Source organism: Euprymna scolopes, chromosome 46, assembly GCF_053919585.1.
Source record: "Euprymna scolopes isolate OS-2025 chromosome 46, ASM5391958v1, whole genome shotgun sequence".
NCBI classification, from domain to species: Eukaryota; Metazoa; Mollusca; class Cephalopoda; order Sepiida; family Sepiolidae; genus Euprymna; species Euprymna scolopes.
Window position 1 is genome coordinate 29,339,987 of NC_136527.1, and position 26,222 is coordinate 29,366,208.

General features: G+C 32.4%; 1 long non-coding RNA gene across 2 annotated transcripts in view; it reads left to right on the forward strand.

Moving 5' to 3' along the window:
- The first annotated feature begins 899 nt into the window (after nucleotides 1–899).
- LOC145270863 (uncharacterized) overlaps nucleotides 900–26,222 on the forward strand; it is a 39,970-nt gene continuing 14,647 nt past the window's right edge. Inside the window, exons 1-3 of one of the 2 annotated variants that reach the window (XR_013865608.1) lie at nucleotides 900–1,068; nucleotides 3,143–3,588; nucleotides 7,185–10,111. This is a non-coding gene — a long non-coding RNA (uncharacterized LOC145270863). Of the gene's footprint in view, nucleotides 1,069–3,142; nucleotides 3,589–7,184; nucleotides 10,112–26,222 lie in introns of those variants that run through there. The other variant, XR_013865607.1, reaches the window with a different exon arrangement.

Consider the following 26,222-nt stretch of genomic DNA (forward strand, 5'->3'; position numbering starts at 1 on the left):
GATGGTGGAACAGCTACTTCCGGCCAAGGGGGATAATTACAATATTTATTATAGCTAAGGAACCAAGGGTAATTTAAAAAATAAATAAATAAATAAATCAATAATATCATTTATTTAAGAAATTACAATATTTTTTTTTAATATTATTCCTCAAATAAGTAAATTACAATTCAGAAATTGGGGTCCTTTTTTACCAGTGTTAGAGAGTATTCTGTCAATCTTGTCTATAGGAATATGTTGGATTATCCATGTATATAATCAGAAATTAACGATAAAGTTTCGTTTTTTAAGAAAAATGAAAATAAATTTCGAAATCGATTAAATTAAAAGTATTGTTTAATTATCAAATAGTAAAGTTTTTCTATGAAATATATACACACACATCTATCTATCTATCTATCTATCTATCTATCTATATATACATATATATATATATATATATATATATATAGAGAGAGAGAGAGAGAGAGAGAGAGAGAGAGAAAGAGAAAGAGAGAGAGAGATGTTGTTTGTTTTTGTCTTAGCGATACGTTTTTGAATGAATTCAATTATTTACGAAAGTGCATATATATTTATAACTTTACTGTTTTGTTAAATAAGCCACTTTTTATTTTATATATATATAAATGAAAGCGATTTCGAACTTTATTTTCACTTTTAAAATATTTGTTCCATCAGAAAATGGACGAATATTTTAAAAGTGAAAATTAGGCTCGAAATCGATTTCATTACAAATAGCTTACTTACAAAACAGTAAAGTTCCAAGATTAACTGTTAAATCGTCTTTTTAATAATTTTTTTTTAAATACAAATAAATTATAGTAATTATAAAAGTGTGTGGATTTTTTTAAACATCTATTTTGTATGAATTATGTCCCTTAGTTTAGCCCCTTCAACAGTTCTCTCCCTTGACCGACATTTTTTTCTTATAGAGTTTCTCCTGACTCGACACCGGCAGTTCGACCGGTGTTTTTTCTTTAAGTGTAATTGTAGGCAGCAGCCTTTTTAGCTCCCATATGTCTTTGTCTTTTATCTTCTGTTGTCCTTCGTTATTTTAAGTCATCTCCGGTAAGAAACATTATATATCTCCTTCTTTTTAATATTTTTAACGTTTTTTATTATTTCATCTTAACTACTAACTTTGTTTATTTTCTTTACCCACAAGTCCGGCCCCCTTACTTCTAGTTGTGTTGTTCATTTCTTTAGGCAAACGATTCCCCATTCAGCCTTTTATAACTTCTCGTTTTGTGTATGCGTTTTTCTCTCACTTTTTTTTTTTTTTTTTTTACGTGTTAATTAGCATACGACTTCCTGATTCTTATCTTTTGTCTTTGTGTTCTTAACAATATTTTTGTTTGTTTGCTTTTCTTTCATTGTTTTTTTTTTACCGTATCTACTCTCAATATGAGTGCGTTAATCAAAAAGGTTAAAAATATAAACAAATCAAACTTAAAAGGGAAGATAATAACTTCCGGTGAATGCCGGAAAAATATCCAGTAAATAAAACGTCGTTTAGTAAATCGTTATTTGTATATAAAACTAAATATTTTATCGTGGTTTATTTATTTATATTTTTTGTCATTTCATTTAACTTAATATGAAAATGGATAATAAACTTTACAATACCAATTATTAAATGGATTTTATTATTTCCTTTTCTTTAAAAACTCAGTTTTATTTTTATGGATACATGTGTCCAGTGACATCGATATGATGACTAAAATCGCAAATTATTGTCTTTTTAAATTAAAAAAAAACGCATGAATTTCTGTTTGCTTTTTTTATATAAAAAATAAAACATTGTAGATGTTAACAATTAAAAATGTTTTTAATATTTCAGGAACATTACGATAAGCAGTATTCATTCAATATTTAAAAAAAAATAATATTAAAAAAAATATTTAATGTGGGTTTAATGATAACAATTACCACAAAAATTTCGATTGCATGGTTTAATGACTGTTTTTCTCTAAAAAAAAATTCAACTTCATTTCAAGCCACGTGTGACACTCTGTTAATAAAGATCAGTAATCTTAAACTTCATGCTATTCTCACGAGATCCTCATTTAGCCAAGCGTACATAATGAACACTCGTGACAAGAAAATATTTACGTTTGAACGATTTGAATTAATATTCCTAACACGTAAATAAATGTTGTTATTTGACATTAATACATTGATTTCGAGTTCTTTTTCAAGTGTCGTTATTTTCCGAAGTTATTTCTCTATTTTTATTTTATGTTTGTGAGGATGTGCCTTGCTGGAAACCTTTTATTAATCTGTGATTTTGTTAAATTTACTTTTAACAGTTTTGCAGATGCTCTACTACCTTTGATTTCAAGAGATTCCTGCACTTGCAACCTTGATCCTAAAAATTGATAGATGCTGATTATGAATGGGTGAACAAAGAGTCACACACGTAGAAGTTAACTTTAGACTTTAATCTTTCAAAACACATTGAAGAAATAATCGGAAATACATAAAACTATGATAAGTCCGACAATCTCAATCTATGTTCACCTGTTATCAGTTTCCGCCATTAAATTGCATGTCCCACGAATTATAGAATTAATGAAGATGACGCTTGTACTCTTTTCTTTCTCATGTAGATATTAAAATATTTAATAAAATAATATTAATTTTATCCGTGATGATATTCACCATATAGATCGGCTCTATTTTGAAATTATTTTTTTTTTAATTTTCCTCTTTAATTTTATTTTCTGCGAACTGGCTCTTCCGTTCATCATATTGAATGTTAACTTGAGCTTGTAAAGTCAATAACATTTAAAAAAATCGTTTCCTTTATAAAAGCAGATAAAGTTAATCGAAAGCAGATTATAAAACAAAAACGTAAGTATTACTACATGAAATTAGTATCGATTTGTGCGCATTTTTGGAATACGTTAAAAATGTAAGGGAGATAACTACTTTTACTAAACGAATAATCCTAATGAAAATGTTGATTATCATTGAACACTTTTTGATGTCGATTGCTTTTTGTTTTTAATATTGACTTAAACATAAAAAACAATTGTCGTCGTTTACCAAAAAAAAATAATTTTATAAATTTTATGTATTTTTAATTGTTTCATAAGTTTAAAGTAAAAAGTTTTATTTTTTGTTTTTTCATTTTTTTCAGCGGATTATTTTAAAGTTTTTCAGGTGTGCTAAAAACGAATATATACTTCAAAAGTGGCACAGAAAATTACTTTTCATGATATGAGGAAATTACTTTTTCAAAAAGTGGGAATCAGTTTTTATCGAAAATTCTCCAACAATAAAGTAGGCAGATCAGAGTTGGGCTGGGGACCACCTTTGCAAAATTTTGCAAGATCGCAACCCCAGCTCTGATCAGAAGTCAAGAGGCTAGGAGACCAACCTGTGCGTCTGTACTTTTATTATCGGCAATAAATAATGTCCACTGAAAGTTTCCGTCATCTAAGCAGACCCTGTCACAATCCTTTAGATAGTTAGTAACAGTCAGTCATATGCAAACACTTCCATCAGAAGCAGCAGCAGCAGTAGATATAAGCACGAGTCAAACGTCACCGGTTTTTAGTCCGATCATCAACCTCCTCAAGTCAGGTGAGTTTAACTTTTTTTCTCACATTTTCTATATAAATGTTATGTAAAATAAGAAACCACTTTCTGGCCACATGGTGATAAGTTTTTTTAATTTATTTTGTTGGCCTGCCTGAAAGCCATTTTGGTTAATTGTTATTTATTTTTCACCTTAACTTTTAATATTACAACTTCTTTAGGTTTTCGAATATCGCATTTAAATTTGCTGCAAACGAAAATGGTCACTACTGATAACATAAGGAAGTACACGTATTTTTATACAGATTATACTTTATTTTTGTTTTTTAATATCCTTGTATCTTTATTGACAGAGGAAATCAGAAAAGAAAACGAAAAATATTTTTCGACCAAAACAAAGGAAAAAATTGACCCATTCCCTAGGTGGCCATAAAGTGGGTGCTCATTTACGTTTAATTCATATTTAAATCAGATCCTTCACTCTTTGAAAAAGTAAATTTTTAATATCATGAAAACTATTTCTCTGCACCATTTTTTGAAGTACATATTCGTTTTCAGCATTCTCCAAAAAATTGATAAAAGTCGTCATTGTAAAGGATTGCGGGCGGTGGTTGGAAAGATCATTAAACGAAGCAACAAACCTTAAAAACATAATCATGACTCTTAAACAAATTACAATATTACGTTTTTAAAGTTTTTAGATTAGGAATGATTCATTGTATTATTTAGATTATTAACACTACTGTTCTCATCTTGAGTGTTATTTATTATGCAAACATTGTAAAAATAACACTTGTTGAATATTTACTTACTGGATTGTGATCGTACATGCAGTAATCTGCACAGCTTACACAACAAATATTCAAATTCACTGGGATTTTGGTTTCGAATCTTACTGATCATTTATAGAGATGAGAGTATGCAATGAAGCTCTTGCACTCGAACCATGCATTTAAAAAAAAAACTCGCACCTGCACATAATCTGATACCATCGCAGGAACAAATTTAGAAGGAAAGACATAAAATATGATTATTTTAGGTGAATACACAAGCATTTAATCCAGTGATTTCCAACAACGCTTTTGACTATGTTTAAAAATATATCACTTGCATGTTTTACATCTCTGTCAGAAATGCCCTTTTTGTATTTGTCATTTTCCTCACCTGCGTTACAACTTTTTTGACCATGCAGCACATTTTGCCTCACTGCATATGAGTCAAAATACGTTTGATTGCTGTCTTTTCTCATCGTGTCCTTCTTTCTGCTTTTTTCTCTTCTTCTTCCTATGACATCAGCATATGCACACTTGCTTTATTTGCATATGTGCTAAGGCGGCAGCTGCTTATATTTTCAGTAGTCAGCAAACCTACGGCTGCTACTGATTTTCTCTCAGTAGCACAAAGCACGTTATATTACAAGAACATGTGTTTTTGTATAGCTGAATTATATATGCAGCATTTAAATAAAATCTGAGTATTATATCTCTAATATCTTTCATAATTTATTTCAGCTGGTAAGATCCTTCTGGAAATTTGCTTTATCCAGGGATTTTGAAAGTTGTTCAAAAACTGAGATTATTTTAGTTTTTCAATAAGTGTGATTCATTATTAATTTTTCTTGGTGTTGGATTGTATTTTTCATTGTTAATTCTTCTTGTTATTTATTACTACTGCTGTTACTCCCACTTTGCTATTGTTATGGACTTTTATTTTTCTTCTGTTTATGACTGAAAAATCCCCTACAATCATATGAAACTAACAAAAATTCCTTCTTTTCTCTACCTGCATATGTAAAAGGGCTTTGTCTATATATGAAGAAGAAGAGAGAGAAAAGACGATTAAGGATATGCAATAAAAAAATTGACACACACTGTGGATTATTCTACCACTGACATGCGTCAAATAGTTAACCTTTCTACCACTGACAATATCAATACTGACAAACAGACCCCATCGTTCTATGCGTTTGTTATGAGCTGTCATGTGTTGCTTTGTGTGCATATTCAACACACGACATCCCTCCCCTCTCTATTTTGCAAAAAAAAACTATTTACATATATATTTTTTACATTACCTGTCTGTCTCAACGCTCTCGAGTGTCTCATCAATTCACCCTTCTTTTTGTCACAATCTAACAAAACAATTATTGCAATACAAAACAAATATAATAACGAAACTGTCCAACAATCAAAATCAGTATAATATATATATATATATATATATATATATATATATATATATATATATATATCTTTTTAAAATCAACAAAACAAAATAATCAACAACAAACATCGTACAACATTTAAAATCAGTGTCGAATGTATTCCATAGGTCACTTATCCTTTCAGTATGATATGTGCATTTTATTTTTTCATTTTTGTTTTTATTTTTTTATTTACATTAACATAACAATATTTTTTTCTTTCATTTTTGTCTTTATGGAATGAAGTATAAATTATAGATGGAGAAGAACGGTGAAGATCAAGCTGGCTTTAGAATCCAGTGCCTAAATATAATATATAGTAATAAATAGTGATAACATCTAAAAACAAATAAATTCCTACTCGTATTGTCTGCTAGAATCTGTGCTGCTATGGTTAGAGTACTTGGTAAAATTCAGTTGTAAGTTACATACTCCTGAACGTTGAAGTTTCAATCCTCATTGAGACGGAAAATAGGATTTAAAATTATCTAATGGCATCCTTTGTTTAAAACATGAGAGTAGCATGCTCTTGTGTTGTTCACAATGACTGGAACGATCGCCAAACAACAAACTCTTCCAAATTATACTTAAAAAACCCTACTAAATCCCAGAAAATCCTACAACGAAGTAGCCTTATCACATAACCGGATAGGAGGCACCTACATAACTCATTCTACATACTAAAAAGTGAAGAACCTCTCAACAGTATACCATGTCACAAACCTTATACAGTGAAACACCTTTTACTTGATTGCTATGACCTCACACAAATCCGTCAACACTACTACAAGGCAACAAACTTAAAAGAACTCTTCAAAAAAGAAAGCCCCAAAACTTTTCTAAATTTCCTAAAAAGAGCAAACCTTTACCATAAAATATAAACGCCATAAAATAACAAACTGTTCCAAAATATTACCCGAATATACCCAGCGAAAATCGACTTGGAAAAAAATTTGAAACCGTATTAAATGACCCAAAGAATGTTGATAGACTTCAGAAGTATCAAATAATTTAAAATGATATATACAGCATTAATTGACCCCAAAAAAGTCGATATGCTGGTTAAACAAACAAATAAACACCAGAATTTGTATAGAGTTGTGCGTTCAAGAGAAAGATTCCAAGTTCAACAAAATACACCTGAATGAGATCGGAGGTAACATAGAAACGTTGTGAAAATAACACCCAAGATGAAAATAGTGTTCTGAAGAATCAAAATAAAATGATTAATCAATCTTCATCTCTAAAAATAAAGAATGTAAAAAAGTTAGTTAAATATTTGAAAATAGAAACAAATTATCAAACCAGTATTGATTAAAACTATACACGTTTTGTTTTGAATTTCATTAATAATAAATTTATATTTATGAAAATTAACATAAAAAATTCAATTTCACGAAATGAAATGTATTTTTTAAAATGTATTTTATATTTCCAGAATTTGTGCAATGAAAACAACTTCATTAAAGCATCATAAGGAAATTTCGTCATTGGAATTTATCACACTATCCATTGCATAAAATTTTTGTGGAATTAGATGCAAGCAAACATGGGAGACAAACCTCATTCTTGTGAAGTATGTGGGTATTCATTTGCATGGAAGTCACATTTATTTTCTCATATGAAAACACATACGGGAGAGAAACCACATTCTTGTGAAGTATGTGGATCTTCTTTTGCACAGAAGATAACTTAGTTGAATCATATGAAAACACATACAGGAGAGAAACCACATTTTTGTGAAATATGTGGTTCTTCTTTTGCAAATAAGTCAACTTTGTTGTATCATACGAAAACACATACAGGAGAGAAACCATATCTTTGTGAAGTATGCGGTTCTTCATATGCACGGAAATCAAATTTGTTTAATCATATGAAAAAACATACAGGAGACAAAAAACATTCTTGTGAAATATGTAGTTATTCATTTGCACAGAAGTCAAATTTGTTGAATCATATGAAAACACATACGGGAGAGAAACCACATTCATGTGAAGTATGTGGTTCTTCTTTTGCTGAGAAGTCAAGTTTGTTGAGTCATATGAAAACACATACAGGAGAGAAACCACATTCTTGTGAAGTATGTGGTTTTTCTTTTGCATGGAAGTCAAATTTGTTGAGTCATATGAAAACACATACAGGAGAGAAACCACATTCTTGTGAAGTTTGTGGTTCTTCCTATGCATGGAAGTCAAGTTTGTTGAGTCATGTAAAAATACATACCGGAGAGAAACCACACACTTGTGACGTATGTGGTTGTTCTTTTGCATGGAAGACAAATTTATTGACTCATATGAGAACACATACGGGAGAGAAACCACATTTTTGTGAAGTATGTGGCTCCTCTTTTGCACAGAGGTCACATTTGTTGAGTCATATGAAAACACATACAGGAGGCAAGCCACATTCATGTAAAATTTGTAGTTCTTCTTTTGCACAGAAGTCAAACTTGTTAAGTCATATGAAAACACATACATTACCCTGACATAGTGATATGAGACTAGAAGGAGAATGTGGCAACCCTGGTTGAAATAAGCATCCTGTATGATGCTGACTCTAACAGAGCAGAGAGGGAGAAAATACCAAGGACCTATGTACGACATGAAAAGAAATTGGAATCTTAAGAAGGTATCAATCATAGCAGTCATTATAGAAGCAACCAGGCTAATGAAAAAGAATTTCAAAAATTATCTGGCAAATATACCCCATGAACCAAGTGCAAAAGAAATACAAATGATTGCACTTAAAAGGACGGTTAGGATCGTAAAAACGATCTCTTGGTTAGAGTAACTAAAATCATGGGAGAATGTTTGGCATTCGGTAGAATGCCTCAACCCGAGGAAAATCAAAAGAAAAGAGACAAACCACATTCTTTTGAAGTACCTGGTTCCTTTTGACAGAGGTCAGATTTATTTCATCATATGCTAACACATATGGGAAACAATATCTGATGATCTTCCATAATAAGATGAAGGATCTCAGCATGACAAGTGTAGTTTGTGCAAGAGAGAAGTTAGTTTGAGCCATTTGACATTTGCTAGAGGATGGCTACTATACAATGAAATACAATGGATTGTGTAAATATATCCACATCATCTGTAAAATGTTGAATATTGAATGCTGTAACAAGTCCTGGGAACAACAGTTAGACATATAAACCATCGACTGTGACTCTACAATTTGGTTAAACAGAGTGAGAAAAAATATAACGAAATACCAGGGTTTTATGTACGACAGAAAAGAAACTGTAATCTTCAGAAAATCTATATTCCAGTAATTATAGGAGGAACTTAAATCAGACAAAAGAATTTTAAAAATATACCTGGTGAACCAAGTACAAGAGAGATTTGTATAAAAGGAACATTTGTTGTGTCATATGCAAAAATATATTGAATACAAAAGAACTTTAATAGAACATACAAATATCTATGTATCTCTTATAGAGTTCAAGTGTGAGCCCCAGGTAAGGACCCCTTTGATTTCTGAGTCTTTCGACTTATCAGATTAATTCGACACTGTTTTTAAAACTTCCAATTCAAAAAGTCAACATTCTGTTTTGAAAACTGTCATCTCCAAAAGTTACACTTTGTTTTCAAAATGTCCAAATCCACAACACACCCTGTTGTTAAAATTATTAACTCCACAAGTCGACATTTTGTTGTCAAAACTATTAACTCCACAAGTCGATATTTTGTTGTCAAAACTATTACATCCACAAGAAGACATTCTGTTGTAAAAACTATTAACTCCAAAACGTGACATTATGTTGTCAAATCGTCCGACTCCAAAACTCAACACTTTTCAAGTTTACTTGCACATATCTACAGGAGAGAAAATAATATGATCGTTTGATTTAGTTAATACTTTTCTTTAAATAAACACATTTTTTATTCTCATGTAAATCTTTAAAATGAAAGAACATACAACATTTATGCCGAGGTCACATCTTAACAGTTTTTATAAAATCAGCTTTAGACAAACATGCGAACAACCATTGTAGTTATTCTTTTTATTTTTTGTTACACAACCGACCCTTTGAAGCATGCACACATGCTAGCCAAGTAAATGTAAAGACATACAACTGTTAATGAATTGAATGTAAAATAAGAAACACTGAACATATTTTTTGTACAAACATGAACATATGCAATGATTTATATCTCTATTTTTTTACAGGGGGGCCACCACTATTAGTTATGTTGCAAATTACAACTCTGAACTAATTGTGGTTCCTGATTTACAAGTCTTTGAAATTAGTTAATTAAGAAATTGAGCCTTTGTGAGGATTTCACGTTTTAACAGTTTTTACATTTTTGTTTGCAATTTATTTTATATCAAGTATTTATGTCTAAATATCTACTTAAGATTTAAACCTTTTATCATTGTTGTTTTCATATATATGTTTATTGTGCATGATTTTTTTAAATCTGAGGAACGTTCAATAAGTAATGACCTTGACCCACTTCCGTTTGTCTAATCTTATAGAAATGTTACATATGCAATGATTTATATCTCTATGAGTTATGTTGCAAATTTTTTTTTTACATGGGGTCACCACTTATCAAGGCCTGGAATCCACTCAGGGATAAGGGTTATTGCGTGTACAGTAATCAATGAGATAGTATTCTAGTAATCATTAGTATTGGAGATTTGATAGTGTGTTTTACTTAAGGGGGCGGTTTGTCAGGAATTTGTTTATGTTGGATTTGAAGACATCCAAGTTGTAGTCGGGTGGGAAAGAGGCAAACGGAAGAGAGTTCCACAGTCGTGCACTTCTGAGAAAGAAGCTCTGCTCATGGAATCTAGGTTTGGATTTAGGCACAGATAAAGAGTGGGGAAAATTATTGACAGTAGTTTCAGCCAGACGGGTGTTTCTTGTGAAGGATTGGCGAGGGGGGACGAGAGATTGGAGCTCAGACGAGCATTTGCCAGGAAATAACGATAAAACAAAGACAGGCTCGCAACGTCTCTTCTGTGGGAGAGAGGTTCCAGTGAAGAGAAAAGGGCATCTCCACTAAACCACGAAGTCTATTTTGTATTCTGTCAAGGCAAGCTAGGCTGTTTTTAGCAGCTCCTGCCCAGATGTGGCAGCAGTACTCCATCCTTGGACATACCTGGCTTTTATACAGATAGAGAATTGCATCAGTAGTGAGATATCTTCTGGAGCGGTAGAAGGATCCCACCATTTTCCCAGCGTCCTTGGCAACAGACTTGATGCACGTGTTCCATTTCAGATCAGGAATAAAGGTCAAACCCAGAAGCTTGTCAAAACATGGAGCCTCCCCAAGATGAGAGCCATCTATTTAAATTGATGCCAGATAGGGATCAGAGCGTTGATGATGTAAAGATAGAAGCTTGTTTTTAGATGCATTAAAAGTGACCAGCCACCTCTTCCCCCACTGTACCACGCGCTCAAGATCAGAGGAGAAAGAATTATAGAGAACTTTGTCATTTATGGCCTTTGATGTGTTGCCATAGATGGTCGTGTCATCAGCATAGATGTCAACGAATGATTTAAGTATGTGTTTTGGGAAATCATTGATGTAGATCAAGAAGAGAGTTGGGTCCAGAATGAACCCCTGGGGGACTCCAGCATTAATACAGTGGGCTTCTGATTTCTGCCCATCAACCACTACTCTTATGATCCTATCAGAGAGAAATGATTTAATGATTGAGAAAACATTTCCAGTTATAGCGTAGCTGGAAATCTTGTGAAGTAGGCCCTTATGCCATACTTTATCGAAGGCCTTCGATATGTCAAGAGCAATTGCCCTGGAAAGGAAGCCTTTGTCAAGAGATTCACTAATCCTATGTAGATCTTGTAGAGCGGAAACCATATTGCATATCACAAAGAAGATTGTTTCTGTTGAGGTGGTTGACTACTTCTTTATTTAATATGAAATTCCAACATCTTACTCATGACACATAGGAGACTTATTGGTCTGTACTGAGAGTGAGATGACTTTTAACCTGAGTTCTTAAATGCAGGGCATACTGCTGAGGTTTTCCAGGGTGTTGGAAACCACTTCTCCTTAAGGCAACGCTTAAACAGTTTTGTAAGTATGGGGTCAAGTTCTAGTTGGTGCTTTTTCATCACTATAACTGGAATTCCATCAGGGCCAGTTGCTTTACTGGAATCACGGTTTTTGATTAGCTTGGCGACCTCAGGCACAGGTATTTGTATGTTGCATAGTATGTTGTCTGTTATAGTAGGAAATACGGGGAGTTGATGGCCTTTGTCACATATGAGAGAATTAGCTCCAAGGTTCTTGTCGAATAGTCTGACCTGGTCTGATACTGACGAAATGACCTCAGGTCCATTGATGATAGTTGGGATAGAACGCACGCTTCTGTTCAAGATCCTATTAGCTATTTGCCAGAACTGGTAGGAACTAAGCTGCTGCTCAGCTACTTTGGATTTAACGGATTGAGCAGATAGCTCTCTTGTATTTTTTATTGATCTTTTACAGTGGTTGCTGGCAGTCCTGAAAGCAGCTTTAGTCTCCGTATATCTATTACGTTGGTAGCTATGGAAAAAAGTAATTTCTGTGCGCGATGGCAGCAGCACATTCAGAGGAGAACCATGGCTGAGTGGTAGGTTTTTGTTAGAATATTTTGGATTGTATGAATCCTACGATTAACCATTCGGTCAGGTCTGATACCATAGAGGACACATCCTTTTTAAAACATGGAATGAAGAGGTAGATCAGATATGAATGTACGGAAGCTATCCCAGTCAACCATAGAGTATCAATATACAGTACGGTGGAGAGGTACGTCTGAAGACTTATTACATTTCATTTTTATCTTAACTGCTACAACAGAGTGGTCGGAGGATCACAGAGGAGATAGAACAGAACATGAACACAGCTCAGTGAAGTTGTGAGGAAAAGGTCTAGAAGGCTTGCATACTGACCGTTAGTATCGGGTACACGGGTGGGTTCGTGAAAAATCTGAGTAAGGTCACAGGCAATGGCAAAATCATGACAGAACCTCCACTCGTCATCGGTTTTATTTGAGTGGGTCAGCCATTCCACATTATGGATATTGAAGTCACCGCACATGTGAATGTTAGCCGAAGGATGAGCAGACAGGATGTGGTCAATTTTCTCAGATATACTCCTAAAGATAGTAACTCCACTGTTGTGGGGGCGATAGAGGGCAAATATAAATGCAGTGGTGTAAGCTAGTGCAACCCGGAAGCACATATAAGGTAAATTAGGGTCTTCTCTTGAGATATCCCTATCACATGGAAAGTCATCTTTGATGTAGGCACATATTCCATGCCCATGGCAATCTTGGGGGTCAGATTTAGATGTTAAGTAAGAGTATCCTTTAATTATGAATTCTGTCTAGGGAAGTGGTTGGCCCTATGCCAGTTTCACTTAGAAAGAATATGTCTGGTTTCGTCTCCTGTAATTGTGTTTCAACCTCGGGAAGGTTTTAACGTAGATCCCTGATGTTGGAGAAGAGACCTAGGGGTCTACGTTGGAGGACGGGGTTCTAGGTGTAATCGTGTTTTTTTTTAGATTTGTTATGTTGAGGTATTGGGATTTGTGGAGTAACGTCAGCCCAGATGAAACATTTACCTCCACCACCCTTACTAGTGACATGACCACAAGGATAGACATAGAAACAGAAATTTTCCGACATCTCAGGCTACTCTTTAAAAAGTACTACCGATCTGGAAAGCAGCTTTTTCTTCACCATTTGTCAGAAAAATCACTCATTAGAAATGAGGACTGAAGGACAAAAAAGGAGAAGCGAGAATTACTGGAGCTGCCGATAACACATCCGCGTGCATTATCTACTCTTCATTACAAAAAAGGGTGAGGACTTATTAATATCTACTTAGCATGTCCGTTGCCCCATTCCCAGCTTAGGGTAGTACTTGAAGATAGTCTCCCCTCCCATGTTAATGCATGGATACGAGCTAGGATGTTAGACCATTTCAGCTCCACCCCATAATAAATATGCTATAATGGAACTTTTATCAAGTTCTGAACTAATTGTTGTTCCTAATTTACAATTCTTAGAAATTAGTTAATTAAGAAATGGAGCCTCTCAAGTGTCATGCAGTGATCAATTGTTTTATTTGAAATCACGCACACCATGAGAAACTCGTGATAAAATTAGAATAAATAATGTCGCATCATATTTTTCTTGTAAAACGTTATCATTGTGAATTTCAAATCTGTAGCAGCAACAGCACCTAGACTTGGTTGCCCTCCGTCTGTCGTTGATGAGGTATGTCTCATCCATAGTGAGGCTATCTTTTTGGAAGATCAATGCTTGACTATTCGCCAAATCGCCTAAAAAGTCAGGATAAGTGCAGAGTCTGTGGAAATTATCTGATGAATTTCTAGGTTGCTCACAATTTTCCAGAAGCAAAAACGCGTCGATTACCATACTGTACCAAAGCAATATTCAATCTAGATGTGTTAAACCGGTATCCACATTTATAGGAGATTATTATGCTTCAGTTTTCAGGAAATATAAATAAACTATAACAATCAAGATGTTGGGCCAGATCAGCAAATATCCCCTTGGAAAATATCACAACAATGCACAACACACATCGTTCGAGATCAGAAGCGCAGATGTCTATGATATCCTCTGCCATGCACTTACTCTGCACAGTGCACAGTGCATCACCTTGAACCATCCGCTTTTCATATTTTGAAGCCAGAAAATTGTTTTCGAAAGGGAAGCGTTTTCCAGATTATGCAGCTAGATTTCTAAATTTTTGCATCGTCTACAAAAACTATCTCCAGTGTAAACGATGAAAAATTGTGTAACTCTGTGATGTTTTTATCAAGGAAAACAAACTAATAAGTGGCAACTTTTGTTGATCTACTTATATTAAAAATCAGACTGCTGCATTATCATTTACTGTTGCAGTATCAGGATATCTAGAAAAATTTTACAAGTATAAACTGATTAGCTATATACAGCCTCGGCATAGACCTATCTTGTGTAACCTTTATAGTTTGTGGGATTGTTTTATATTTATGTGAACGAATCTTTCTTCTTAAAATTATTGATCGATTATTATTGGATTAAAGTACTTTATATGGGATGTACTTCTACTTAGTTACTTCAATTTCTCTCGTGTCTAAATCATTTAAACGTGCCCACCCAAGTCACCAGCGATATAATATCTGGTGTTAAATAATTTATTAAACTCTTTTGTTAATATATTTTTATAAAGGATATAAATGAAGTATTAATGAATATTGCGGTTATCAGTTAACAAGTGATAATTAAAACATAGATTTTTAAATCAAAAATTGAGGGAAACGAAATTTTATAAGAAAACATGTTTATATTTACAATTTTATAAGGATATAATAATTATTTTCAATCAGTAAGAATTCTTTATTAAAATTTGTGAATAATATGCACAAGTAAGTAAATTTAATTTTTAATAAATGCATGTTTTTCTCACTTGCGTGTTCGCCTACAAGTCAATGACTTGTTTTATCGAGAGCGTTCTTTATTAAAAGACATGTTTGATACAGAAAGCAAACTAATAACAAAGCTTAGAGATGTATAAGTCAATATGTTCATAGTGTGAATAATATGCACATGTAAATAATATATGTATGTGAGTGCATGTTGTTTGGTACAAATTCTTGGGTATTACGGGCAAAAATCTGATTGCCTTGCCCAATGTATTAGTTATATAGGCTTGGTTAATTAAACTTAAAGTAACATATTAATGTTCACCAAAAGTTCGGAAACAGTCTTTTCATAAACAAATAGTTTTTCTCACTTGCGTTTTCGTCTTCAAGCGATCAAGATTTTTGTTTTATAGTCGATTTGCTTATTGTGCCTGACTTGCCGTCATAACCCCTGATTTAATTATTCCTGGCGCTCATATAAATTAATTAATTAACTAGATTAATATAACAAAAAAAAAATTGAGATCTGCTGATTTAAAAAGGCTTTATTTAAGGAGAAATTACTTATTGATCAGTTTTTCTAAGTTATTCATTAGAATGGAAATTGAGAGATGCAGACGGCCAGACATCTTACCTGTCTAGCTTCCCGATTCACACTGCCTGGAAACTCTTTTATCCCACAACACGTAAGATATTTCTTTACCATATCATGTGACAATTGCATTTCTTATGTGTGTATCTAGGGAACGAAACTTTAAATCCCGCCACCTGCAGCACGGCTTATTTCGTTCGTTGACAGGTTATTCTGATATGTACGACTCTAACCCTTGCTAAAATGTATACGAATTAACAAAATTGTTATGGAGGTACGATTCGAATATATAACAATTAGAGTGTAATTTTTCTAGTTTAAAACAATTGTTGAAGGTTATGAATATTATGAGTCAACACTTTCTTGCAAGAACTAACTTGTTTTGGAAAAAACGATAGGATTTAATCACCACTACAAAGTATACGTAGCTAGTATGATAAGTTTCTTCTTCAATCCTCAAATATACACGCCCATCCATACACCAAATATAATTTAATCTCCAGAACAAACTCATTGTTTGTAGTGGAATGTGATTACTCGTTTATAACTAATATGTAGTTAAAACCTTCTAGCTTTCAAAAAGGACAGAACAAACACTACACTGAAATACTACCACAAAAGATTTGTTTATATGTATTCTACGGCATAAGTTTAACAAGGTCAGTTCATATTCAGAATCAGGTTTTCTAAAATTAAGCTCTGAAAAATGTCAAATTAATCCAGCTGCAAACAGCTTTTTTTAATTTCATACTTCAGGAATAAGTAATAAAATTTGTGATTCGAAATCATGGATTAATTAAACGAAACATATAATTGACTTTGACCTTCACCAATCGCTTATTTTGCTGATATTTTGTTAAAACTCCGAGAAACTTCTACCATGGAATGCGGACGGGGTTTCCCAGGCATGTTTTGCAGGCTAGCATGCTCTTCCACTTGGGCGCTGACTCTTTACCTTTCTAACTCACGTGTCTCATTAACACGTCGTGTGAAAACGGATAAGATGAAGGCTTCAATCAAGTTTCTCTCACTGTCAATAGTAGTTTCATTGGCTCAACTGGTCGAGTACTATGTACCAACAACTGAAGTCGCATATTTTCCAGCCACTCATAAGACTTAGACATGTCTTTTGAAATATATTAGAATAAAGACATTTAATCGAAATGGAAAGACAAATTCCATTAAAATATAACTGCTACAGATGAATTCCTATCCTTAATTCTAGTTAACTTTTTTATTTAGAAATGTTTCTTCTCTTAATACAATTACTTGTTTTGATTTTCTAATTATTATTTTTATAATCTTATTCAATTTATATTTCGATCTATGCATATATGACTTGCCAATTTCACACAATTATGTTGCCATAACCAGGTTTGTATTGTCGGCACTCCCTTCAACCTGGAAGTAACTAAGACGGTAACATGCAAAGACATTCACTCTCCAAGAGAATAATGCAACACTTGGAAGTAAAGACCATATGATATTATCTAAAGCAAGATGACAAGGGCCATTTTACAAAATTAATTAATTCTATTAAAAAACTTACTAAGACATAAAAGATAAAAAAAGTTTTCGGATGCCACAATAAATGTTTGAAAAAGTTTTACCTGTTGTTTCAATATTTTGTTAAATCAAAACAAACATGAAAATATATACATATGCATACATATAAAAAAATATATACATATGCATACATATAAAAAATATATACATATGCATACATATAAAAATATATACATATGCATACATATAAAAATATATACATATGCATACATATAAAAATATATACATATGCATACATATAAAAAATATAAACTTAATAGAATCTTATATAGAAATAAATATTTTATTTTACTTCATTCTTATTGTAAGAAATGTTAATTTTCAACTTGACCTCTTGTGTATTAGTGAAGAATATTGTTTCAATTGAAAGCAATTCTAAGGTCTTTCAGAATTCATTGTGTTCCTTAGAATTTAAAAAAAAAAATCATTTCAAGGTTGAAAATAGTCTTTTTATCTGATGTAGTCATAAGAAATTTCAAGAAGATTTTCATTAGTTTTGTAATTTCACTAAAATAGACATGAGGAAAAAACGAATGTACACATATCCATTCAGTTCGTAGAGGAATGGGACCACAACAAAAGCATCTATATATATAAAAGCGAAAATGTATGTATGTATGTATGTACGCTTTTCCTTGATGTCCACAAAAGGCTTCTTTCAGAGAAGCGTTCGCTCGCTTCACAACTTCTTAAAACTTTTTATATCATCTATAAATTGTAATATCTCACGCTTAACCACGGAGCTCGTCTGTCTATTTAATTTTATTGACTTTCAAACGTTAATTATTCGACATTTATTGCATCGGCACGTGTTACATTCGGTTTTCGGTATAAACAGAAAGCGTAACTCGACTCTAATTACTGGCCAAAAGCCAGACCGGCCCGCGCGCCCTCCGGGGCCCGGGTGACATGATCAAAGTGTAGCATCTGTTCCGACAGATGCTACAAGGTATGACTAGCTAGGACTAGCTATGACTAGCAAAGACCAGATGTGGGGGCAACCCCACATGCTTGACCTTTAACCAGCTCCAATTTCCTCCTCTCGGGAGCTGGTCCCCTTTTTCCCTTCCCCCTCCCTTGACTCCTCACAATAAAAATCGGCCTTGTGCCTAATTTGCTCGGTGGGGGAGCAAATAAATACCTACTGGCCAAAAGCCAGCCCGGCCTGTGCGCCCTCCGGGGCCCGGGTGACATGATCAAAGTGTAGTGTCTGTTCCGACAGATACTGCAAGCTATGACTAGCTAGGACTAGCTATGACTAGCAAAGACCAGATGTGGGGGCAACCCCACATGCTTGACCTTTAACCAGCTCCCATTTCCTTCCTCTCAGGAGCTGGTCCCCTTTTTCCCTTCCCCCTCCCTTGACTCCTCACAATAAAAATCGGCCTTGTGCCTAATTTGCTCGGTGGGGGAGCAAATAAATACCTACTGGCCGAAAGCCAGTGGTCTCTAGAGAGCTAAGTAACGTTTGGTCAATGTCGACTTCGTCATATAAGATCGTAGCTTTTATTTCGAGATGAAACGCTCCCCCTAATAAACAGGGAGCGGGTTTTTAAAAAACAAACAAATCGATTTATTGACCTCATTAAAAACTGTCCCGCACAAAATGCTAACTGCTGAATACCTATCGCCGTCACGTCAATCAAAAACGCGCACCGGTTTTTTTTCACACTTTACTATTTTCCAACTGCGCGTCAAGGCTTCGTTTTTTTTTCACGGGCACCTGTTTTATTTCACATTTCGGGTTTTTTTTCACACACATCTACAAACACCTGGGCAACGCCGGGTACCCCTCGCTAGTGTAAAATAAAAATAAAAACATGTAATGCTACTAAGACTAAGAAGATTTTCATCAGTTTTGTAATTTCACACTATCTGCCATGCTGCACCCCCTGTCACATGGCCGAAATGTTGTATCTTTGTGTTTGTTTTGTAATTTATTTAATTAACGGTGCTCTGCTGAAATAGCACTTATGAACCATCAACGTACAAACTCCCGAATGATGCAAAAAGCAGAAAAATCCCATCCCTTCACTGTTGAAGCCTCTAGGTACTGATAATCCTTATACTGTAGTAGATTTTCACTCAACCTTTGAACCTTCTCTCATATTTCCTGATTCCCTAGGTGTAGTGACATGCAGAAGTTTAAATGTAATGTGAACAAGTATCTCACTGCTAAGCTCTCCACAATCCCTTATTAGATATGATCCCAATTAGAAGCCCCTTACGTCCAAGTAGCAATGAATGCACCATATTTGGTGTATAAAAGAGTATAAAAATGTTTCATTTTACAAGAAATGTTTCCTTTCTTTGTTTTAGTTTAAAAAAGTTTCGCTTTTTACATATTGTGGGTCATCTACTAACAATTACTTTCAATGAAAAGAAAGTATAAAATAAGTAAAAAAATAAATAAAATGATTAATTAAAAAATAGTTGTTGATTAATTAGTAAATTGGTAGATGGTTAATTGAATATTTGGGGAGTCTATATGGGATTGAACAGATGGAAGAGAAATATATAAATTTGAGGACTATATGGGTAAGAGTTAAAAGTCATAATAGTTCAGGTAAATTTTATTATAAAAATGAATTGAGGGTCAAGGGTTGTGCGTTGAGAGGTAAATACCTGAATTATTATTTTAGGTTAAGTATTCGATTTTAGGGTCAAATGTACTAAATTTACTTGGGTTACAAGTTAACATATTATAATATAGGCACACAATCACGAGGGAACGTACACATATTTACACGTAAGAAAATATAAGCGCATATATACATACCCATATATACATATACGTACAAATACAAACGTATACAGACAGTACCCTATTTTACCTCTCTGATATTTTAAATATTCACGGTCTTCCAAAGGAACCTGAAATATCAGATTTTATTAATATTAAAAATACAGTTTAACAGATTAAATTAAGAATTATTTTACATGTCAAATAAAATGGAAAATGACTTTCAATATTTATTTTAACTGTAGAAATCCATTTATTTCAACATATTTAAAATTTAGATATTATGTTTGTCCCCTTCACAATAACTTAAAAACGAAAATATCTTATTTTCTGTTTTAGAGGGCAAATGCAAGTGATGTGCTTAGTCTGGTAATTTTTCTTTGTTGCATTTTATATTAGTATTGTCACAGCTTAAAATTAACAATACTAATTTCATTTAACAAAGGCAAACGAGGATTCCAAATATCTGACATCGTTTTCTATTAATTTCGAAATGTCAAAACAAGAAATGTGGGGATAAGTGTTCATATAAAAATAATTGTGTTGGATTATCGGTACTCTTGCAGAATTTGATCCGAGTCCTCAGGATTTTCCGTCAATTACCGGATTAAGCCGAGCAAAGAAACGAAAAAAAAAAATAAAATAAAAATACAATAAATAAAAATGACAATTACCTATTTTAAATTTACTGAATATATTTTTTTTTTTCAAGAAAAGTTGCAATTTGTTTATTTACTTTTATTATTATTTTTGTAGGTACGGGCAAAATGAATGCCGATGCTCAAAATGTATAAAGATTTTGACCCCTCCCTTTACTTAAAAATTCACCAAAAATCAGTAAATTAACCAATTTTAATGAAATTCTCATTTTAACTTTTTTTTGACACGTGTAATTTTTTATTTAATCTTTCAAAAACGAGAAAAATATATTCGGAAATCTATAAAAAAAATTTTTTTAAATACGATAAGGCGGCTTTCAAAACTATCAGTTTCCGCCATTAAATTGCACATGCAACGAATTAGAAAATTAATAAAGATGAAACTTGTAATCTGTTCTATTTCATGTAAATATTAAAATGTTAAATAAAATAATACTGATTTTATCCGTGATATTCACCAAATAGATCGGCTCTATTTCGAAATGACTTCTTTTTTATTTTTCCTCTTCAATTTTGTTTTCTGCGAACTTGCTCTTCCGTTCGTCATCTTGAATGTTAAGTTGAGCTTGTAAAGTCAATCACATGTGAAAAATCGTTTCCTTTATAAAAGCAGATAAAGTTAATCGAAAGCAGATCATAAAACAAAAACGTAAGTATTACTACATGGCGCACGTATGTGTATTTTTTTATTTTCATCTTTTTTTTCATTTTTCATCGGATTATTATTGAATGGTCGGTACTTATACAGTTTAATGACGACATTAAAAAATGGAAATATTGAAAAAAATTTTTTTTGTACGTACCTGTTATAGACTGAAGTTCTTCGAAAAAAATTTTCACTTCATTTGATCAAGTAGTTTTTTTTACAGCGAAAAACAATTATTTATCACGACGACGTCAACGTGCCCATTTTGGAAATGTACCTAGCAGAATACCTCCATTTTAGGCCAGATTTCGCAATCTAGCCTTTTTTTTTCGCCAGAATGAGATGCGCACATCACATCTGCAATTTTTTTCCGTTTTTTTTTTATTTTTAAAGCAGAATACTATTGAATATGCCAAAAAATTGAAGAATGCAAAGAACTGAAAAATTTTTTACGCGATTATTTTCGAAACATACGCAGTAGTGTTTACCGATGTATTGGAAAATTCAAAATGGTGCCCGCCCGACACTCTCTTTAACATGGTAAGTTTGGGAAAAGGTGTTATAAATAATAAACTACACAAAAGACTATTTAAAAAACACCGAATATATGTCAACTTATGTCACGGTAATATATACTGAGCGAATTTCTAACAGTACTTTGTCTAGTTTATTATTTATAACGTCTTTTCCTGAAGTTACTGTGTTAAAGAGAGACTCTGGCGCCATTTTGAATTTTCCAATACATCGGTAAACACTGTATGCTTTTCGAGCTGAATAAACATGTTACATTGAATAAAAACACTAAAAACATATCCATATACAGTAATACAAACCCTAAGTTTTTTTTTTTTTAAATTCGAAAATTTCGGTTGCACATTTCTAATTTTTCTAATATTTTATTCTTTTTGTTTTCTTCTGTTACAAATTTTTAAAAAAAAACACTCCAAAAATAGCATCTGTCTTCGCAAAAAAAAAAAAAAAAAAAATTCTCATTCTGGTGGAAAAAAAAGGGGCTAGATTGGCCTAAAATGGAGGTATTCTGCTACGTAGGGCAGTTACCTTAAGTAATTCCTGGGCGCTGCAATAACATTTCCAAAATGGCCACGTTGACGTAGCCGTGATAAATAATTGTTTTTCGCTGTAAAAAAAAAAACTACTTGATCAAATGAAGTGAAATTTTTTTTCGAAGAACTTCAGTCTATAACAGGTACGTACAAAAATTTTTTTTTCAATATTTCCATTTTTTAATGTCGTCATTAAACTGTATAAGTACCGAATGGTCACTAATTTATCAGATTTTGTTTTCAATACTGACTTAAACATAAAAAAAAACGGTCAATACGTAATTCTTTATGTTATCAGTGGTGGCGAATTCTGTATTCGCTTTCACGTACAGAATTGATAACATTTTTTTTATTTTTGTTCTTTAATGTGCTTGTGTCTTTATTGAAACATGAAATCAGAAAAAAAATAACAAAAATAAAAGCAAAAATGCCCGCCTTTCTAGGTGTCCATAAAGTGGGTGCTCGTTTTACATTAAATTAATAATGAAAAATGATCCCCCACTTTTTGAAAAAGTAAATTTTTTATATCATGAAAACTATTTCTCTGCGCCACTTTTAAAGTATATAATCGTTTTCAGAACTCCTGAAAACCTCAAAAAGTCGTCATTGTAAAGATTGTGGGAGAGTTGGAAAGATTTTAGACGTGGACCAAAACAATTTATTTATTGTTTACTGAAGAAAAAGTTCCTATTTACAGTGCCTCCCCACGGGAAAGAGTTAGACACCAGGGTCGTTTTTTAACGTGGAGAAAAGGAACAAAAATAAAAATTGTCTCAGTCGTGAAGGATTTCTCCTTCACTGACAGAGAACAAGAAATTGAAGTGCAGCATCTGAAGAACAGATACTATACTGTGATCTTGTCCTGAAGGCAAGAGTTTTGTTGACTTTATGTTATCAGCAGTGGCCAATTCTGTATGCGCTTTTGCGTACAGAATTGATAACATTTTTCTTGATTTTTGTTTTTTAATGTCCTTGTGTCTTTTTTGAAACATTAAATCAGAACAAACAACAAAATAAAAAAAAAACAATGCCCGCCTTACTTGGTGGCCATAAAGTAGGTGATCATTTTACATTAAATTTATAATGAAAAGTTATCCTCCACTTTTTGAAAGAGTAATTTTTTATACAATGAAAACTATTTCTCTGTGCCCTTTTAAAGTATATATTCGTTTTCAGAATTCCTGAAAACTTTAAAGACAAAGAAAAATTTCATAAATTTTTCTTTTTTCAATTTTTTCATTGATTCATATGTTTTATTGAGAAAACTTGAAGCACTTACCTGCGACTCTCAGGAAGAGTGGCAGCAGAAACCTTTTGTGTGGGTGATGACTCTTTTTATATTGGTAGTTGTTACGTTTAACGTATTTGATTGGCTTACTGGATTATAAGAAGGATGGAGTGAACTGAATTTTGCTTGTGATTTCAGTTTGGGATTGGAGTTGAAGGAAATTGAATCCTTGTTAAACTCTACCTTTCAGTGGAGAAAGTTTCCACAGTTTAAAGTAAAAAAAAAAAAATGGTCGATGCACGTATGGAAGCAGTACCTTCCCACTATGTATATTTTTTATTGTCATCGTTTTTCATTTTTCATTTTTTCTTTTCAACAAAGTCTAATGCTCAGTAATCTGCCAGATTATATATAAAAAAAATTCAATATTTACCATTTTAAGATGTACTCTGTTTCTAATACAACACTCTAGTAAATTGAACCCTTATTTTGGAAACATCGACTTTTTTAGCCAAATTTCACGAATTAAGTTTTTTTTTTTTTTGCCTTCTTGCCATTCAGTTATTGTTTTCTCCTTTTTAAAAATTAAGTGTTGGTATTCTCGTCGAGTGGTTTCAATATGAAGGATCGATGTGTTAGAAACTGTGTACACACCAAAGAGGGTACTAGTGCACTTATTGATCCGTGCTGAAATAATAAAATTATTATTTAAAAAGCCATTCTTAACATGGTAGGGTAGGGTGTTTTGTAGCTATTCTGTACTTTAACCTTACGTCTTTATTGAAACATGAATTCAGAAAAAACAACAAAAACAAAAAAATGTCCGCCTTACTAGATGGCCATAAAATGGGTGCTCATTTTACATTAAATTTATAATGAAAAGTTATCCCCCACTTTTTGAAAAAGTAATTTTTTTATATCATGAAAACTATTTCTCTGTGCCACTTTTAAAGTATATATTCGTTTTCAGAACTCCTGAAAACATTAAAAAGTCGTAACTGGAAAAATTTTTTTGAGGATTGGAAAGATTCTTTACGTGGACCAAAACAACTTATTTATTGTTTACTAAAGAAAAATTTTATAAATTTTTCTTTTTTAAATTTTTTAAATTTAAATGTTTTTCACTGATTCATATGTTTAAAAAAAAATGCTCGATGCACGTATGGAAGCATTGTAGGAATTGTTGACACCCCTAACACGAAACTGCGAATAAAATATAAAAATCTCGTAATTTCTTTGTTAAAAGTGGGTTATTTATTTTCTTTATGGATTATACTTCCAAAATAAACTATTACAGTTGTTTTAAAAGTAATAGAAATTTTTTTTTTAAAAAACAGTAATGAATTTTCCGAACTCAATATTTTTCAATTTTTAAACTTTAAAAATCTATCAAAATTTTTCTATTGATTCTATTTTTACGATATTTTCAGGGTCAATGTGAAATTTTATGTTCTTTCCAATAAACCGAATATACTATTTTAGACAAACGTTTTTTTTTAATTCACGCCCCCCCCCATTTTCAAGTTTCTCTTAAAAAGTAAATAATTAATTTATGTTGAATAGTTTTATATATCACAAATTGAAGAGAAAAGGTCAATAAATAATATATTCAAATTTAAAACAAAAAAAACCCATTTTTTAGAAATTTACCTGTAAAGTCCGAAGTTTAAAACCTTTTTTTTAAAAAAAACACAGTGTTTTTTGTTTTTGTTTTTTCAATGAAACCTTGGTCCTTGCTCCTTTAATTGAAAAAAAAATTAGGGCTTGAATTACATTTTTCGAGGAGTTATAAGCTTGGAAAGATGGGGTGGAATTATTCACTATTTTCACGAAATTTCTGATAGTGCTAGCAGTACCCTCCCGCTCCCACTGTGTAGATTTTTTATTGTCATCTTTTTTCAACGACGTCTAATGCTCAGTAATCGAACCCCCATTCTGGAAACATCGACTTTTTTTAGCCAAATTTCATGAATTAAGCGTTTATTTTTAGCCCTCTTGACATTCAGTTATTGTTTTCTCATTTCTTTAAATGTTTGTATTCTCGTCGAATGGTTTCAATATGAGTAATCGATGTATTAGAAACTGTGTACATACGTAAGTATACTAAGAAGTTTTCCTGATAATTTATTTCGAAATGTAGTTATCAAAATTTCTGTTCGTTTGCTAAAGAATACTGATCATTAAAGAAACTTATGTTGTATTTTTAAGTCCTCTCAAAAATACATTCAACAAACCTTACAAATTACTTTGACTAAATTAAAAAATATGATTCTTAAACAAATTACAATATTACGGTTCTGAATTTTTTAGATGAGGAATGATTCTTTGTATTTTTTTAGATTCTTAAGACTACTGTTCTCATCTTGAGTGTTATTTATTATGCAAACATTGTAAAAATAACATTAAGATGAGAACAATAGTCCAAATAATCCAAATGATACAATAAAAATCACAACATTTTTCTTTCTTTATGTGTATTTTTTAAATGTTGAGAAATTCTTTTTGTTTTTCCTTGGAATAATTACTTACCGGATTATGATAGTAGAATTTAACTTTAATTCCGTTTTGAAACAT